Source organism: Odocoileus virginianus, chromosome 11 (assembly GCF_023699985.2).
Source record: "Odocoileus virginianus isolate 20LAN1187 ecotype Illinois chromosome 11, Ovbor_1.2, whole genome shotgun sequence".
Lineage (NCBI taxonomy): Eukaryota > Metazoa > Chordata > Mammalia > Artiodactyla > Cervidae > Odocoileus > Odocoileus virginianus.
In genome coordinates, this window is record NC_069684.1 from 42494617 (window position 1) to 42513169 (window position 18553).

An 18553-nucleotide genomic window follows, 5' to 3' on the forward strand; every position below is an offset into this window, starting at 1 on the left:
GATTCCCCAGGAAATAATCCTGGAGTGGGTTGCCATACCCGCCTCCAGGGGATCTTCCCAACTGAGGGATCGAACCCAGATCTCCCACATTGCAGGCAGATTCTTCACCATCTGAGCCACTGGAGTGCTGAGTAATAAATACTGATGGAGCAGAAGCCAGGGGATCCTGGGAAGGTGGAAGACTAACCCAGATTGAGGAGCGGGTGGGTGTCTGGAGGATGCCACATCTGTTTGGAGTCCTGAAAATGAGCAAAGGTTGGCCAGGTTGAGATTTGAGAAGGTCGTTCTGGGGAGGGGAAACACACCTAGTAAGAAGGTGTGCTAGTAGAGGGTGAGTAGAAGATGAAAGAAGCACAGTCGGACACAACTGAAGCGACTTAGCAGCAGCAGCAGCAGCGGAGGGAGGGCGTGCAGGCCCTGCCTCTTGGCAGGTGACTGGCTGTCCTGGGTGGTAGTGGCTTTACTTCCTCCAGCTCCGGACCAACACGCAGATGTCAAGACCCGAAGGAAGTGAGGTGCTGCCTTCCTGGATGACCGCAGTCCCTCCCCTTCAGCCCTTTCTTTCCACTGATTCCGGGGTGCAGAGTAGAGAAACGTGGCTCTAGGGTGACCCTGCCAAGTGGCCAGAGCAGGCAATGGGGAAGCACAGTGCCCTCCTGGAAGGGCACACAGCTCTGAGGAAGCCGGTCTGGGGAGAGCAGTGTTTCAAGAACTGTCCTGAGTCAGTGGGAGTAGCAGACACGCAAAGGAAGAGCATGGGCTTTGGTTCCTGAAAGAAGGCAGAGGGTGAACTCCAGGAAGCTTCCTCTCCAGACTCTGTGGGATACACACACTACTGTGTACAAAATAGATGACCAACAGGAACCTGCTGTTTGGCACAGAGAACTATACTCCACATTTTGTAACAACCTGTGAGAGAAAAGAATGCAAAAAAAAAAAAAAGATATATATGTATGTATAGCTGAATCACTTTGCTGTAAACCTGAGACTAACACCACATTGTGAATAAACTATACTTCAATTAAGAAAAAAGATAAAAAAATAAGTGCAAGAAAGTAGGAAAAAAAATAAAAAGACTCTCTTGAGCTAAAGCCTTTGCAATTAGCATTTGACATGCAAGGGAGGCAGGGTGTCAACCAGTCCATTTAGTCCCCTCCTTCCTTCCCTGCCACTAATACTTACTGAGTATTTATTATGTGCAGGAAATGTCCTAGTCATTGGAAATAAGACAGTGAGCAAAGTCCATGCTCTCACAGAGCTCACATTTTAGGTGTGTGGGGTAGATACATATAAGAAAAAAAAAACAGGTGTAATGCCTGTCAGGTGATAAGAGCAATGAAGAAAGATAAAGGAGGATGAGAGAAAGAGGGTGATGAGTGTGGGTTGTGCTGTTTGAGAGACAGGATGAATGACATTTTGACAGAAACCTGAATGAAGAGAAGGAGAGAGCTGTGTGTGTTTCTGGGTGAAGTATGTAACTCTGTTAAAGGAGGGTTTTGTTCTCTTTGGAGGTGTCTGGTCTAGCAGGAAATACAGGGCTGGAAACATTCTTCCATTCATGAATGACAGAGAAGTATAATACATAATATATAATATGTGATATTAAGGGCATCCCCTAGCTCAGCTGGCAAAGAATCTGCCTGCAATGCAGGAGACCCTGGTTCAATTCCTGAGTCAGGAAAGTCCCCTGGAGAAGGGATAAGCTACCCATTCCAGTATTCTTGGGCTTCCCTGACTCAGACAGTAAAGAATCCACCGGCAATGCTGGAAACCTAGGTTCAATCCCTGGGTTGAGAAGATCCCTTGGAGGAAGGAATGGCAACTCATTCCAGTATTCTTGCCTGAAGGATCCCCACGGACAGAGGTGCCTGGTGGGCAACCGACAGTGGGTATGGGCTATTCCAGGGGGTTGCAAAGAGTCGGACACAACGGAGTGACTAAGCACAGCATATGTGATATTACAATAATTATATATATGATATATTATTATATTTTAAAATGTTATAATACAATATGGTAGTGGTAAGATGTAGAATAAAATACCTGAGCATTTTCCCCCCTTTGCAATTCTTACTATACCTGGATCTACCTTCCCTTCATTCAGTAAGGTGGTTATATTGGGCAGGGACTTCCCAAAGCACAGTCAGCAGAGAATCAAATTCTTGGCCTTTGTGTTCCAAAATGGGCTCACTTCATTCTTATGATGAAGGAGACATAGGTTCTATGCCTGGGTTGGGAAGATTCCCCTGTAGGAGGAAATGGCAACCCACTCCAGTATTCCTGTCTGGGAAATTCCATGGACAGAGGAGCCTGGTGGGCCACAGTCCATGGGGTTGCAAAAGAGTCAGACACGACTTAGCAACTAAACAACAATTCTTGTAATAATTTCCCTGTAAAAGCAGACATAATTATGTTCATTTTTTTGAGGCAAGAAATCAGAGCCTTAGAAATTCTTGAAACTTAAAGCAGATACAGTGGTCTTAAAAGCTGAGGTTTTGGTTTGCAGGAGTCAATCACTTAATAACCTGCTCAAAAACAACAGACTGTTAAGGGAAGCATTGAGCCACTAGGGGTTCTGGCCCTGGCCTGGAGACTAACTCAGAAGAGAGGGGAGTGAGATGGGGAGCAAGAGACCTCAGAGGCAAGGTCAGTCTCCCTGAAAAAGGGCTCTGTGTTGGCCTTCTCTCTCTAGGCTGAGATGGTTTCAGGGCCTGGGAGTCAGAGAGTCAAGGTCACCTTTTGGAGATGGCCACCAAGCCTCTGCAGGGAGGGAGAGTAAGGGAGAGAGGGGTCTTGCACAGCATCACAGCTGATGGGCCTGATGCTGCATTTCAGTCTCCTCCTTCCTGGCTGGTCCATTCCCAGCTCTGTCCAGCACTGAAATCCTTTGGGGCATTGAAGAGGGGCTCATATGTGCTGAGTGATGGCCTGTGTACCTTGAGATCTGGAGGAAGGAAAACAGAAAGACTCCTTGCGGACCAAGGACTGGAAAACCAGATGGAGTCTGAGATTTCCCAGCAAGTGTAAGTGAGAACCAGGTGCTTGTGATAGAATGACGGTAGGATAAACATCTCTGAGCGTAAGGAAGATGGTAGTCAGTCGGGTATGTGGAAATGACTCTTTAAACTTGAAGAACCTATGGGTTTTTCCTCAAGGGACTAGATTGAGGTTTCTGCCAAAAGGCAGAAGTGGTGCATGAAATAGAAGTTGAATCACAGAAGAGTAAAGAAAGCCTTGTTTTGTTTTTGTTTGGCACATTTGAATCCTGTAGTCTGCAAACTAAGCATTTTTACCCGCTCCACTAATGTTGACAAGGTAGCAGATAGACACGTAAAGAGTTCTTTGGGAGATTTTCCAGCTGAAAATCCATTATCAGTCTTTGTGTCCTCTGAACCCAGAAAATGTGATAAATTCTCCTCTGCTGAAAGAAAAGTGTGAGAATTTCCTTAGGCTTAAAAGCCTTGTGGTTCAAAGTAGAAAGTTGGTCTCCTGGCTTTTTGACAAATACTGTGGTGTTATTTATACGTCATCAGACTCCAGTAGCCCTGACCAGTCTTATGCCTTTGAAATCCCAGGCACAGGTTTCTATGGGATGCTCTCCATTAATATTTTCATCTTCATGGGAATTTCCAAGCCTGATGTTTTGAAGCAGGGCACAAAGGAAGTTTCAAGGTTAGAATCTAGTGCAGGCTGATGGGCTAGATGAAAATAAAAAAGAGAAGTTAGAATCAGATAGATTTTTTTTTCTCCACCACTGCTGGTTGTGTGACTTCTGTAAAGTGACTTTACCTTTCTAAGCCTCTGATTCATCACCTCAAAAGTGTATATTGTACCCACATTTACAGAAATATTATAAAAATAAAATGGGGGTAGTATATTGGTTTACCAGGGCTGCCAAGACAAAATACCAGACTTGGTGGCTTAAACAACAGACACTTTCCCCACAGTTCTGGAGGCTAGAAATCTGAGATCAGGGAGGCAATAAAGTTGGTTTCTGAAGGCCTCTCTCCTTGGATTGAAGATGGTTACCCATCAGTTTGTATCCTAACCTCTTTTTTTCTAATTAAAACATTTTTAAGCTGTAGCATAGTTGATTTACAATGTTGTGTTAGTTTCAGGTATACAGAAACATAATTCAGTTATACACACATTTTTTTTCAGATTTTTTTCCCTCATAGGTTATTACAAAATATTTAGTATAGTTCCCTACGCTATACAGTAGGTCCTTGTTGGTTATCTATCTTATATATCATAGTATGTATATGTTAATCCCAAACTTCTTGGACTGCAAGGAGAGCCAACCAGTCCATCCTGAAGGAGATCAGTCCTGGGTGTACATTGGAAGGACTGATGCTGAAGCTGAAACTCCAGTACTTTGGCCACCTCATGCGAAGAGTTGACTCATTGGAAAAGACCCTGATGCTGGGAGGGATTTGGGGCAGGAGGAGAAGGGGACGGCAGAGGATGAGATGGCTGGATGGCATCACTGACTCGATGGACACGAGTTTGAGTGAACTCCGGGAGTTGGTGATGGACAGGGAGGCCTGGCGTGCTGCGATTCATGGGGTCGCAAAGAGTTGGACACGATTGAGCGACTGAACTGAACTGAACTGATGATGTATCTTTCCCTCCTCTCTTTCCCTTTAGTAACTCTAAGTTTTTGCTTTTATTTTGTGGGTCTATTTCTGTTTTATATATAAGTTCATTTGTAATGTGGGGTATTTTTGTTTTATATTCCACATATAAGCAATATCATATGATATTTGTCTTTGTTTGGCTTCCTTCACTTAGTTTAATTATCTCCAGGTCCATCCATGTTGCTGCAGATAATGTTATTACTATCACATCCAGAAAATAGCATCTTCTCATGTGGCACAATGATAAAGAATCCGCCTGCCAATGCAGGAGATACAAGAGACTCAGGTTCGATCCCTGGGTTGGGAAGATCCCCTGGAGTGTGGAATGGCCACCCACTTTAGTATGCTTGCCTGGAAAATTCCACGGAGGAGCCTGGTGGGCTACTGTCCCCGGGGTCACAAAGAGTCGGACACGACTGAGCCACTTTCACTTTCTTTACTGACTGAACCACCAGGGAGACCCATGAGGACATCAGTTGTGTCGTATTAGAGCGCGCCCAGAAGACCTCATTTTACCTTAATTACCTTGGTAAAAGCCCCATCTCCCAATACAGTCACATTCTGAGTTATATTAGAAGTTAGGTCATTAACATACAAATTCAATGGGGACATAATTCAGCCTGTGGGTATACAGATAGTTATACAATACAGGTAGTATATGAAAGGGCTCAGCACACAAGATGCTCAGTTAGTGTGGATTCCTCTCACTGCCTCTTTAACTTGTAGTATGTGACTCAGAAATATTCCCCTCTGAGGTTGCCCATGGCCAAATGGCTTGGAGGCAACATATTGAACATAGGAGATATAATAGATTTAACACAAAATTTCATTCCACTGATACTCTTCAGACATTTGAATTGGGACCAAACTCATCATTTCTCTGATTCCCTTTCTGACAATAATAACTAGCTAACAGGGTGGGCATCAAAATTATAACAAAGTAATAGCTCCGACAGTGCCTGGTACACCGCTTGACATCTGTTAGATGTGTCATAAACATTCTTCAGTTGGATATGGAGGCTTTTTGTAAAATCCTCAGTGTTAAACAAATGTAAGATACTATATTCTCCTGCCATCCTGACCTCCAAGTTCTACTTTGGGAAGTGGAAATACCAACAGGTTATAAAACAGCCATCCCTAACATTTTTGTTACCAGGGACCAGTTTTGTGGAAGATGATTTTTTTCGTGGATCGGTGTGGGAGGGGGGACAGGGAGGTGGGTGGGGATGATTTCAGGATGATTCAAGTGCATTACATTCATTGTGCATGTTGTTTCTATTATTATTACATCAGCTCCTCCTCAGATCATCAGGCATTAGATCCTGGAGGTTGGGGACCCCTTTATAAAAAACCCTGATCTGCTTACCTTGTTCATACTGTTTCTCAGGCAACTGACCCCCTAGGATGTGGGGGGCTGCATTCACTTCCTTATAGATGCCACCTAAAGGGGATGCTAGATGCTCTGGATAGCTGCTGTGCTCCAAGGTTCTTGGGGGGGTGAGTGGGAAACTGGGGTGCTTGTTCCCTCTATTTTCACTTTTATTGTGTGGAAATCAGCAGGACAGCCTTGCAGGCCTTCTCTCAGGCTTTCCTGTACCTCCTCCTAAAAAGACACACAACGCCCCACCCCTAAGAACCAAATATGCTTCGTCTGTGACTAGCTTTCCTGAAGGCAGAGCCAAGTGTGGGCTTCTGAACCCAGGTGTCTGTCGTCTTATTTGACAGATGGTTCGTCCTCAGTGTCAGCTAAGTGGACGCCAGTTTTCCTTGTTCTTGACTGAACTGCCTTCACAAGGAGTAGGAATCTCTTTTGGGCATTCATAGTTCCCAGAACCTTCTCCATCTCCATAGAGATACTGTCTTGGCGAGGGCTTCCCTCAGCTGCCTGAACCCCATGGGAATGGGGAGGGTTCAGGGGAGAGGGGAATTCCAATTTGTGTGCTTCAGCAATAAAATTCGGGGACAAGAGTTAGCTTGTAGTTGTTCGGTGATCTTATTTCTTTCAGAGCCAACTTTTTTTTTTTTTTGCTTTCTATTTTTGTTTTCTTTGTCCTTTGAGGCCTCACCCATCCAAATGCTCTTGTTACGAAGCCCAGAGGGAGAGTCAAATGGCTGTTTTTGGTCCCCAGGGGATTGTCTGCCCTTGGTTGATGAGAGACCAATGTGGGGAGTAAGTGACAAATTCACTTCTTCTGCTTGGAAAGGCTGGCGTGGTCATTCAGTGGGCAAACACATTTGAAGGACATGATTGAACAATCCCATTTGGGGAGGTTTTCCTTTACAGTCAGCAGAGATGCTTTTAGAATCCCAGAACTACCTGGAATGCCCAGTGATATCAAAAGGGGAATGATTTCATTGGATTTTTCCCTTCAAAGGAAAATTTGGTTTATGTGTGGTATCCTAAAAGCACTTTGTTTTTCTTTTTAGAAAATCTCATGTGGTTACAGTGATTCCCCTGTAGTGGTCAATATTGACTTTCCTGAGTAGACAGGTGATTGTTTTTAATTTGTTAGCACAGAGGGAGCCATTTCCCCCCAAATGTCAGTTTAATTGAAGTGATGTTTACATGCTGATATAGTAGTGTTCCTGGGAAGATAAATGGGGTCCAGTGAAGTTCCCTGACATGTGGTGTGTGTAGATTATCCTGTGGCTGGGTGGCTCTGCTCTGAAAATGGGGGTCCTTATCCTGAAAAGGACAGAGAAGGCAATGGCATCCCACTCCACTACTCTTGCCTGGAAAGTACCACGAGCGGAGGCCTGGTAGGCTGCAGTCCATGGGGTCACTATGAGTCGGACACGACCGAGCAACTTCATTTTCACTTTTCACTTTCATGCATTGGAGAAGGAAATGGCAACCCACTCCAGTGTTCTTGCCTGGAGAATCCCAGGAACGGGGGAGCCTACTGGGCTGCCGTCTATGCGGTCGCACAGAGTTGGACACGACTGTAGCGACTTAGCAGCAGCAGCAGCATCCTGAAAAGGAAACAATTTATTCCTAGAGAAATGATAGTCAGGTAGGAGGGCATATTATGGCTCCTGCAGGTAACAGGATATTAATGGCTACCTTGCTTTTGAAATATATTTTTTTCCCCTGCAATTAAACAGTGAGGTGAGTCCTATCAATTTTCGAATCAGAAGGATACATCAGAGATACTGTGGGTTTGGCTTTAGACATTCTCAATAAGGGGAATATTGCAAAAAAGCACGTCACATAATTTTTTTTTTTTTTTTGTTTCCTAGTACATATAGAAGTTATGTTAGTACCATACTGAAGTCTGCTAAGTGTGCAATAGAATTACATCTAAGAAAATCAATGTGCACACCTTATTTAAAAATACTTTATTGCATTAAGAATGCTAACCATCATCTGAGCCTTTGATGAGTCATAGTTGTTTTATTGGTGGAGGGTCTTTTGCCTCAATATTGATGGCTGCTGACTGATCAGGGTGGTGGTTGCTGAAGGTTAGGGTGGGGGTCACAATATCTTAAAATAAGCCAACAGAGATTTTTGATACATTGATTGACTCTTCACAAATGATTTCTCTGTAATATCAAAGCTACTTGATAGCATTTTACTCCCCATAGAACATCTTTTAAAATTGGAGTCACCATTCCTAAGACCTATTGCTCCTTTATCAACTGTTTATGTAATGTTCTAAATCCCCTCTGTCATTTCAGTAGTCTTCACATCATCTTCACCAGAATAGCTTCCACCTCAAGAAACCACCTTCTTTGCTCATCTGAAGCAATTCCTCATCTGTTAAAGTTTTATTATGAAATTGCAACAATTCAGTTACAGCTTGAAGCTTCACTTCCCATTCCACTTCTCTTACTGTTTCCACCACATCTGCACTTACTTCCTCCAATGAAGTCTTGAACCCCTCATAGTCATCCATGAGGGCTGGAATCAGCTTCTTCCAAACTTCTGTTTATGTTGATATTTTGACCTTTTTCCATGTATCATGACCTTTCTTAATGGCATCTAGAATGGTGAACCCTTTCTGGAAGATTTTCAATTGACTTCTCTCAGATTCATCAGAAGAATCCTTATTTATGGCAGCTATTGTCTTATAAGATGTATTTCTTAAATACTAAGAATTGAAGGTTGAAATGACTCCTTGACCCATGGGCTGCAGAATGGATGTTGTGTTAGCAGGCATGAAAACAGCACTAATTTCATTGTACATCTCTATCAGAGCTCTTGGGTGATGAGGTGCACCGTCAATGAGCAGTAATACTTGGAAGGGAATCTTTTTCTTCTGAGCAGTAGGTCTCAATGTTGTTGTAGTTCAGTCACTAAATCATGTCCAACTCTTTGTGATCCCATGCAGCATGCCAGGCTTCCCTGTCTTTCACTATCTCATGGCATTTCCTCTAATTCATGTCCATTGAGTCAATGATGCTATCTGAACATCTCATCCTCTGCTGCCCTCTTCTCCTTTTGCCTTCCTTCTTTTCCAGCATCAGGGTCTTTTCCAACAAGTCAGTTCTTTGCATCAGGTGGCCAAAGTATTGGCACTTCAGATCTTAATAAGGGGGCTTAAAATATTCAGCAAACCATATTGTTAATACATGTACTGTCATCCAGGTTTGGTGGTTTCGTTTATACTAACCATACTAACAGGAAAAGAAGATTGAGCATAATTCTTCAGGGCCCTAGGATTTTCAGAATGGTAAGTGAGCATTGACTTCAACTTAAAGTCACCAACTTCTGTAGCTTTTAACAATAGAGTCAGCCTGTCCTTAGAATCTTTGAAGCCAAGTACTGACTTTTCTCTACCTATGAAAGTCCTAAATGGCATCTTCTTCCAATAGAAAGCTAATTCATCTACCCTGAAAGTCTGTTGTCTGTTGAGCCATCTTCATTAACTACATTAGCTACATCTTCTGGATAACTTGCTGCAGCTTCTACATCAGCACTTGCTGCTTTATCTAGAATTTTTATATTATGAAGATAGTTTCTTTCCTTAATCCTCATGGTTACTCTGGTTTCCTTCAACCATCCTCTGCTAGCTTTAGACTTTTCTTCTGTTGCTTCTTTGACTCTCTCAGCCTTCATAGAATTGAAGAGAGTTGGGGCTTTGCTCTGTATTAGACTTTGGCTTAAGGGAATGTTGTGGCTGGTTCAATCTTATATCCAGAACAGTAAATGTTTCTCCATATCAGTTACAGGGCTGTTTCGTTTTCTTATCATTTGTGTGTTCACTGGAGTAGGACTTTTAATTTCCTTCAAGAACTTTTCTTTTGCTTTCAAAACTTGGCTAATTGGCATAGGAGACCTAGCTCTTGGTCTGTCTCAGCTTTTGAGATGTCTTCCTCATTAAGCTTAAGCACTTCTAGCTTTTGATTTAAAGTGAGAAATGTGTGACTCTTCCTTTCACTTGAATCCTTAGAGGCCATGGTAGGGTTATTCATTGGCCTAATTTTAATACTGTTGTATCTCAGGGAATAGGAAGGCCCAAGAAGGGGGAGTGAGACAAGGGAAGTCTAGTGATTGGAGCAGTTGGAAGGCACACAATGTTTATCCATTAAATTGGCTGTCTAATAGTGGCATGTTTTGTGGTGACCCCTAACAATTACAATAGTAACATCAAAGATCACCATAACAAATATAATAATAATGTAAAAGCCTGACATAATGTGAGACTTACCAAAACGTAACACAGAGACATGAAGTGAGCAAATGCTATTGGAAAAGTAGCACCAAAAGACTTGCTTTAGGCGGAGTTGCTATTAAATGCAAACCTTCAGTTTGTCAAACACAGAATATATGTGAGATGTAATAAAATGAAGCAAAGTAAAATGAGATGTGCCTGTATACAGAAGAGGAAGCAGGGTTAGTAACCTGCTTAAACACCCACAGCTAGAATATAGATGAACTGTAATTCAAACCTAGGTCTAATCTGATTTTATTTTTTTATTTTTTTTGTGTTTTCATTCTTGGCTTTTTTTTTCATTTATTTTTATTAGTTGGAGGCTAATTACTTTACAATATTGTAGTGGTTTTTGTCATACATTGATATGAATCAGCCATGGAGTTACATGTATTCCCCATCCCGATCCCCCCTCCCACCTCCCTCTCCACCCGATCCCTCTGGGTCTTCCCAGTGCACCAGGCCCGAACACTTGTCTCATGCATCCAACCTGGGCTGGTGATCTGTTTGACTATAGATAATATACATGTTTCGATGCTGTTCTCTAGAAACATCCCACCCTCACCTTCTCCCACAGAGTTCAAAAGTCTGTTCTGTACATCTGTGTCTCTTTTTCTGTTTTGCATATAGGGTTATCATTATCTAATCTGATTTTAAAGTTTGTGCCCTTAACTGCTACACTGTCCTGCAGATCAGTTTAGGGGTTATCTAATCAGAATATCCTTACAGTAGTTCTCAAAGGATGGTCCTGAAGCCAGCATTCTTATCATTACCTGGACACTTGTTAGAAATGCAAATTCTCAAGTTACCTCAAATGATTAAATCAGACACTCTCGAGGCTCAAGCTTGAGTATCACTGCCCCAAAGCATTTCAAACCGGTACTTATACAACCTCTGTGTGGCTCTTTCATCCCATAGGGCAGTCATTCTCTCTGCTTGCTTAACTGCACCAGTCATTAGAATGTTCTTCCTTATACTGGAGTACAATTGTTCACTCATTGGCTCTGGTCCTGCTGTTTGTCCTGTCAACAAGATAGCTGAATGTAGCTATTGAAACTCACATGACCAACAGCAGGAAATTGCTAAGGTATTAAAAAGAGCTCGTCTGATGGAACATGTGGAGTTTGAATGCCAACTTCCTTTTTTCTGTACATTTACCACAGAGGCCTTGTTCTTTGTTCCACAAATAAGACAGAAGGGGAACATTTTTTGAAAAGGGGAAAAAAGAAAGACTGAAAAGTCAGGTTTCAAGGCTCTGCTATGTCTTTAGGATGTACTCCTTCTAGTGGCTCTGGACCTAGAAGGTGTTATGTTTCTTCCAAAGTCATAGAACAGATATAAAATCTTTCCAGATGAGCAAAGTGAATCATTGAAACTTGTGTGAGTTTTCAGAGCATGGTAAGACTAGGTTAGTGACATTTGCTGTACGTTAGAGTTACAGGAGTGCTCAGAAGACCAGCAATAATATGTGATGAGCAGATAATTGAATCTCTGCCCTTGGGATTAAAGGTGAGGTTCATCTACTTTTTTCTTGATTTGGCTACTCCAGGAAACAGCTTCCATGCTACCTCTGTATTACATGCCGTCCTGGGGGGAAAGGAGTGAGGAGGGAAAAGGGTGTGAACCAGGAAAAGAGGGAAAGCCAACACAACAATGAATTACCCAGTTGCCATTTACTAGAACCTACCTGCTTGATTCTGTGGACTGGCTCTGCAAACCTAGGTAACTGCAACCTAGGATAGTTATTCTTGGGGAAGAAAGAAACTTTGTTCATTGCATTTCGCCTATACCATCTGTCCAAGTTTTACCCACAGAGTCTTAACTTTCCCAAATTCTGGGTCATGCACGTGTGGGCTCCTCTGGTCAACAGGATGGAATGCAAGAGGCAGTAGGCAGAGGCAGAGATGAGGCTCTGTCAGGCTTCAGGTGTATGAATCGGTCAGAACCTCAGCAGAGACAGTGACCACAGTGGTGGTGAGAGCAAAGTCAAGGGAGGCTGAGACAATCTGAAATTGTACAGAAGAGGTTTCTGATACAACAGCCTTGAAAAAAACAACAACATCCTTTTACTTGATAAGGTTGATGTCTAGATTTTGTCATGAGTTTATTTTTTTTTTATTTTTTTATTTTTTGCATAAACCAAACAAAAATTTATTTATTTAGTTTATTTAGTCTGCTCTTTCACTTTAAATATTTCATTAAAATTTCAAGGTGATTAGGAAACAAAGTGTAAAAATAATGTGATAAAATTCCTCATCTAACATTTTTCGATTGCAAGGAGATAAGTATTAAAGTAAAGCTTTATACAAGGACTTATAAAGTAACAAATTATGTAGATATTATATACACAATACATGTCTCTTGTATATATCATATGTCATGTCATGAGTTTAAATAGTGGTAAAGGATTTCATTCCTAGCTTATTGTAAATGCTAATCGATATTTTAAAACAGAATTGGATTCTGTTTTCCGGTATGATGACCAAGATGCTACTGGATGACCACTTAACTTCCATCCATATGGAAAACAGCTGCAAAATCTGGACCCAACATTAAAACAAACAAATAAAAACAAACAAACAAATAAACAACAACCAAGCAAAGAACCCCACGATGTGAAGGTGCTGGAAAACAAGCAGAAGTGTACTGATGCTGGTGGGAAGTTCATGTTTGTCTGGAGAAGGAAGACTATATATAAATAAATCTCTGTCTCTGTGGTGTTTAGATTGGAGATAAGTACAGTTTGCGTGTGGCAACAGCACTTGTGATAAAACTTAGTCTTTCAGGTCTGGGAATAAGAAAACTAAAGTTAGGAAACTATAAATACTAGAGAGAGTAGGTACATTCTTTAAGGAAAAAAACCCAGAGAAGGGATCCCCAAATGCTGTCTACGCACATCTCTGACTGACTCTTGAACTACACATGGGCAGAGCAGACTCAAAGTAGCCAGCTTAAACACAAAAGAGATCTGAAAGGAGACCAGAGGTGAAATATAAGAAATGGAGTTTGCAATTCAAGCCCAGCCCAGACAAAAACCTGCTAAAACAGATTTTCTCTTTGGAGAAAAATAACAGAATTCTCATTTCCCATAAAATGGTGTTCATAATGTTCAGCACAGAAATCCAAGTTACATTTTACATGAAGGACCAAGTGAATAAACCATATTCTCAAGAGAAAAGAACATGAAGCAGAGCATACCCTGAGATTAAACAGATGTTAGAACTAATAGACAATGATTTTAAAGTAGCTATTATAATTACTCTCAATTAAATAAAACAAAACATGTTTTTAATAAAGGAAAATCTCAGGAAATACAAAGTTATTATGTCATCCTTTCCACCACACTCATTTCAATTTTAATATTATAGTGATTAAATATTAAAAAACTACAAGAACATTTCTACAGTTTTTTTACAGTTTTTTTTTCTTCTTGAAATAAAAAATTACTACCCCCACTGAATTTTATCTAAATATAAAATAATATTACTATTCAAATATTTCAATTATTTTCATAATTTTCTTTCTTTAAAATAAATTAAAAATATTTGTTTTATGTACCAGCATAAGGTCTAGGTGTTAAAAGTCTATATTAAATTGAATTATTATTCTCTATAGTAATTTTCTACTATAGAACTAGTTGAAACAATGCAAATATATTACACATTTTGATAAGTATTCAATAGAATTACAAATGCATATCTTGATAAAACATGAGGTTATTTTATTTTCTCAATTTATTTCTATATTCTTGGATGGAGATAACTTACCGCCTGTGTAAGCTACTTTTTTTTTTTTTAAGATTTGTTTTTTTTTGGCTGTGCTGGGTCTTCGTTGCTGTGTGTGGTCTTTCCTCGGTGCAGAGAGTGGGGGCTACACTTCACTGCGGTGCACGGGCTTCTCATTGCAGTGGCTTCTGCTGTTGTGGAACACGGACTCGAGGTGCGCGGGCTTCAGTAGTCGTGGTGCAGGGCCTTAGATGCTCGGTAGCATGTGGAATCTTCCCTGAATAGGGATCGATCCCGTGTCTCCTGCATTGGTAGGCAGATTCTTTTTTTTTTTTTTTTTATACTAAGTATTTTATTGGATGCTGCCATCAGTGTATATAAAATAATTACCCTTGTGAAACAGAAAATTAAGAATATTCAGAGAGATAGACATTAAGGACTGACAAAAGTAGAAGTCTGTGTAGTATGGCACGTTACAGAGAGGCTTTTGTACAGGCTTCAAGTTTAGCTTTCCCTTGAATATTCACTGGTTTATGAAAACTGGTTTGGAAAACCTTGTCAAGATTCATCTTACTACAAAAAGGAACAGACTTTCTGGGGCCTGAAGGGATTTGTACTTGAAGATACTCCAGTCAGCAGAGGGTCATGTTGAGCATTCTGCAGACAGAACTGTTTCAAATCTGCAGCTGCCTAGGAAACCTTCACCCGATTGAGCCCGGCCTCCAGCCGGAGCTGTTGAACCACTTTTTTCATAGCCGCGACGCTGGATGAACCAGACATGGCGCACTCGAAAGGATAGCAGATCCGCGGGCCATCGGCAGGTCTGCGGTGGGTCCGCTGGGCCAGTCGGCGGGGCTGGGGGTGAGGCTCAGAACCGGTAGGCAGATTCTTAACCACGAGATCACCAGGGAAGTCCCATTCTTATTTTTCACAGGTGTAAATATTGAGAAACTGCATTCATAAGTAGGCAGATGGAACAGAAAGGAGGATTATATCAACAGCAGTCAATATTTCTTATTCACTAAAAATAATCTTAATGATCCATCAATATCTTCAACGTTGTAGAAATCAAAGAATTGAAAACCACTTGATTTGTGACTATTCTTTTCCCTAGTTCATTAGAGACACTTTCTTATCACAAACACAATATTTAATTGTCATATTTTTAGGGTCCTGGAGGTTTTTTTTTTTAACACTCTGGGCAATGCATTGAAGTAAGTTTAGGATGGATGAGAGGTGAGTTTTTCTTTTGTGAAGTTGGACAGGGATAATTAGCAGTCTAGGAAAACTCAGCTTGAGCAGCCGTCTTCTCACACTTGTCAATGATGAACGAGTTTAAACAGAAATTAAAGACCTAGAAATCGATCCTGCTGCAACTGTGCACTGAAAACTTAATATGTGCTTCCTGAAAACTCTTTATGTATTTGAATGAATACACCAGTTTGCAGAACACTGATTTAGATAGTCAGGGCCCTGGAAACCACCTAGTGGGTAAGAGGTCTCAAGAGTTTAGGTTTAAAAAGCAGCTTTTTATTTTTTTCATATATTTTTATTAGTTGGAGGCTAATTACTTTACAATATTGTAGTGGGTTTTGTCATACATTGTCATGAATCAGCCATGGAGTTACATGTATTCCCCATCCCGATCCCCCCTCCCACCTCCCTCTCGACCCGATCCCTCTGGGTCTTCCCAGTGTACCATCCCAGAGCACTTGTCTCATGCATCCAACCTGGGCTGGTGATCTGTTTCACCCTTGATAATATACATGTTTTGATGTTGTTCTCTCGAAACATCCCACCCTCGCCTTCTCCCACAGAGTCCAAAAGTCTGTTCTGTACATCTGTGTCTCTTTTTCTGTTTTGCATATAGGGTTATCATTACCATTTTTCTAAATTCCATATATATGTGTTAGTATGCTGTAATGTTCTTTATCTTTCTGGCTTACTTCACTCTGTATAATGGGCTTCAGTTTCATCCATCTCATTAGAACTGATTCAAATGAATTCTTTTTAATGGCTGAGTAATATTCCATGGTGTATATGTACCACAGCTTCCTTATCCATTCGTCTGCTGATGGGCATCTAGGTTGCTTCCATGTCCTGGCTATTATAAACAGTGCTGCAATGAACATTGGGGAACACGTGTCTCTTTCAGATCTGGTTTCCTTGGTGTGTATGCCCAGAAGTGGTATTGCTGGGTCATATGGCAGTTCTATTTCCAGTTTTTTAAGAAATCTCAGCACTGTTCTCCATAGCGGCTGTACTAGTTTGTATTCCCACCAACAGTGTAAGAGGGTTCCCTTTTCTCCACACCCTCTTCAGCATTTATTGCTTGTAGACTTTTGGATAGCAGCCATCTTGACTGGCGTGTAATGGTACCTCATTGCGGTTTTGATTTGCATTTCTCTGATAATGAGTGATGTTGAGCATCTTCTCTTGTGTTTGTTAGCCATCTGTATGTCTTCTTTGGGGAAATGTCTGTTTAATTCTTTGGCCCATTTTTTGATTGGGTCATTTATTTTTCTGGAATTGAGCTGCAGGAGTTGCTTGTATATTTTTGAGATTAATCCTTTGTCTGTTTCTTCATTTGCTATTATTTTCTCCCAATCTGAGAGCTGTCTTTTCACCTTGCTTATAGTTTCCTTTGTTGTGCAAAAGCTAAAAAGCAGCTTTTTAAAAAACATTTTTAACCTGAAAAGCTGAGAAAGGGTCTCAGACTAACACTGGCCAATAGATTAATGTAAAACAGGGAAACCTTGGGTTTCTACAGATTAACATAGCATTCAAATACCACTAACAACAGAGAAATCTTGGATTTCTTGAGGAGATGGAGAAAGAACATTTTCTCATTTGAGCAGTGTGAGGCAATGCATGACTGAATAAAAATGCTAAGGAACAAAGATAGAGAAGAACATCAGATTGATAAAAGGGGCAGTATCAGCATCACTTGTACTTCAGTGTAGAAAGGTCATTTTTATTAGATGTTGGATTTGAGTGAATGTGCTGAAGTCTGAGGAAGCCTGTGCAAGGAGCCTATTTCTAGAGGTATTAATAATACCAGAAGAAAACCATCGTTTCAGGCAGGTTCAACTGAGAACTTAAATAGAAGGTGAAATAAGAAGCTATTTGGAACTGAGATAGTGAGGGCATATGTCTGAGTTCACTAAGTGGTCAGTCATGTAGTTACAGGCGCAGAAAGCAGGGTTCCAGCTTATGCTCTCACATCCTTTCTACATTTGTTTCTTGCTGTATCATGTAACCAAAGAGCTGAATGGAGATTAGACTAGCTAACTGCTAAACTTCCTTCTACATCTAACTTCCTATAAAAGAACAGTGCAAATGTTCATAGCAGCATTATTCATAAGTAAAAAAGTGGAAATAATGAATGGGACAAAAATAAAAGCAAAATAATGAATAGATGAATAAATGTGCTATATTCAGTCAATTGAATATTCTTTGGCAATAAAAAGAAATGAAGTACTGATATATTCTACACAGTAGATGAACCTTATATATACTATAAGTGAAAAAGGCCTAACAAAAAAGACCACATATTGTAAAGTATCATTCACATAAAATGTTCATAACAGGCAAATCTACAGAGATAGAAAGTAGGTTAGTGGTTGCTTCAGCTTAGGGGTTGGGGAGAAATGAGAATGACTGTTAATGGGTATAGAGTTTGTTTCTGACATGATGATTAAGTGATTGTGATGATTATACAACTCTGTGACTATAATAAAAAAAAAACAATTGAAATATACAGTATAAATTGGTGAATTACAGGTATGTGAATTACATCTCAATAAAGTTTTTATTTTAAAATTTTAATGTTAAAAGAACATTTTGAAATAATTTTTAAAATAGAAAAAGAACTTGAATCTTGGCATAGATATAGGACTATTCTGTTTTAACAGAGGTTCTATGAGGAGAAAAAAATACCAGGAATAAGAGCTATTATCTAAGGAAAAGTGAAAGTGTTTGTTGCTCTGTCATGGCCAACTCTTTGCGACCCATGGACTGTAGCCCACCTGGATCCTCTGACCATGGGATTTCCCAGGCAAGAATACCAGAGTAGGTAGCCATTCCCTTCTCCAAGGGATCTTTCTGGCCCATGGATCAAACGTGTGTCTCCTGCATTGCAGATGGATACTTTATGGTCTGAGCCACCAGGTAAGCCCATTACCTAGGGATGAGGGGTTAATTAGGGAGGTTAGGGAAGACAGTCAGCAGCCTGGGGACAGTGGGCATTTGGTGGTAGGTAAGTTTGCTGGTGGGATGTCCTGAAATGCAAAGGGAGGGGATCTTAAAGCAGACTCTCTGCCTCAAGCCTTGTCTTTTGCCAGATTTTCACCTGGGCCTGTGTTTATATTAAAAAGCAGAGACATCACTTTGCTGACAAAGATCCATATAGTCAAAGCTAGTTTTTCCAGTAGTCATGCACAGATGTGAGAGTTAGTGCCTAAAGAAGGCTAAATGCTGAAGAATGGATGTTTTTGAATTGTGGTGCTGGAGAAGACTCTTGAGAGTCCCTTGGACT

General features: G+C 40.8%; 1 pseudogene; it reads right to left on the reverse strand.

The window, feature by feature from the left end:
- Positions 1 to 14336: 14336 nt before the first annotated feature.
- Positions 14337 to 14878, reverse strand: LOC139037377 (guanine nucleotide-binding protein G(I)/G(S)/G(O) subunit gamma-5 pseudogene; annotated as a pseudogene).
- Positions 14879 to 18553: the final 3675 nt, after the last annotated feature.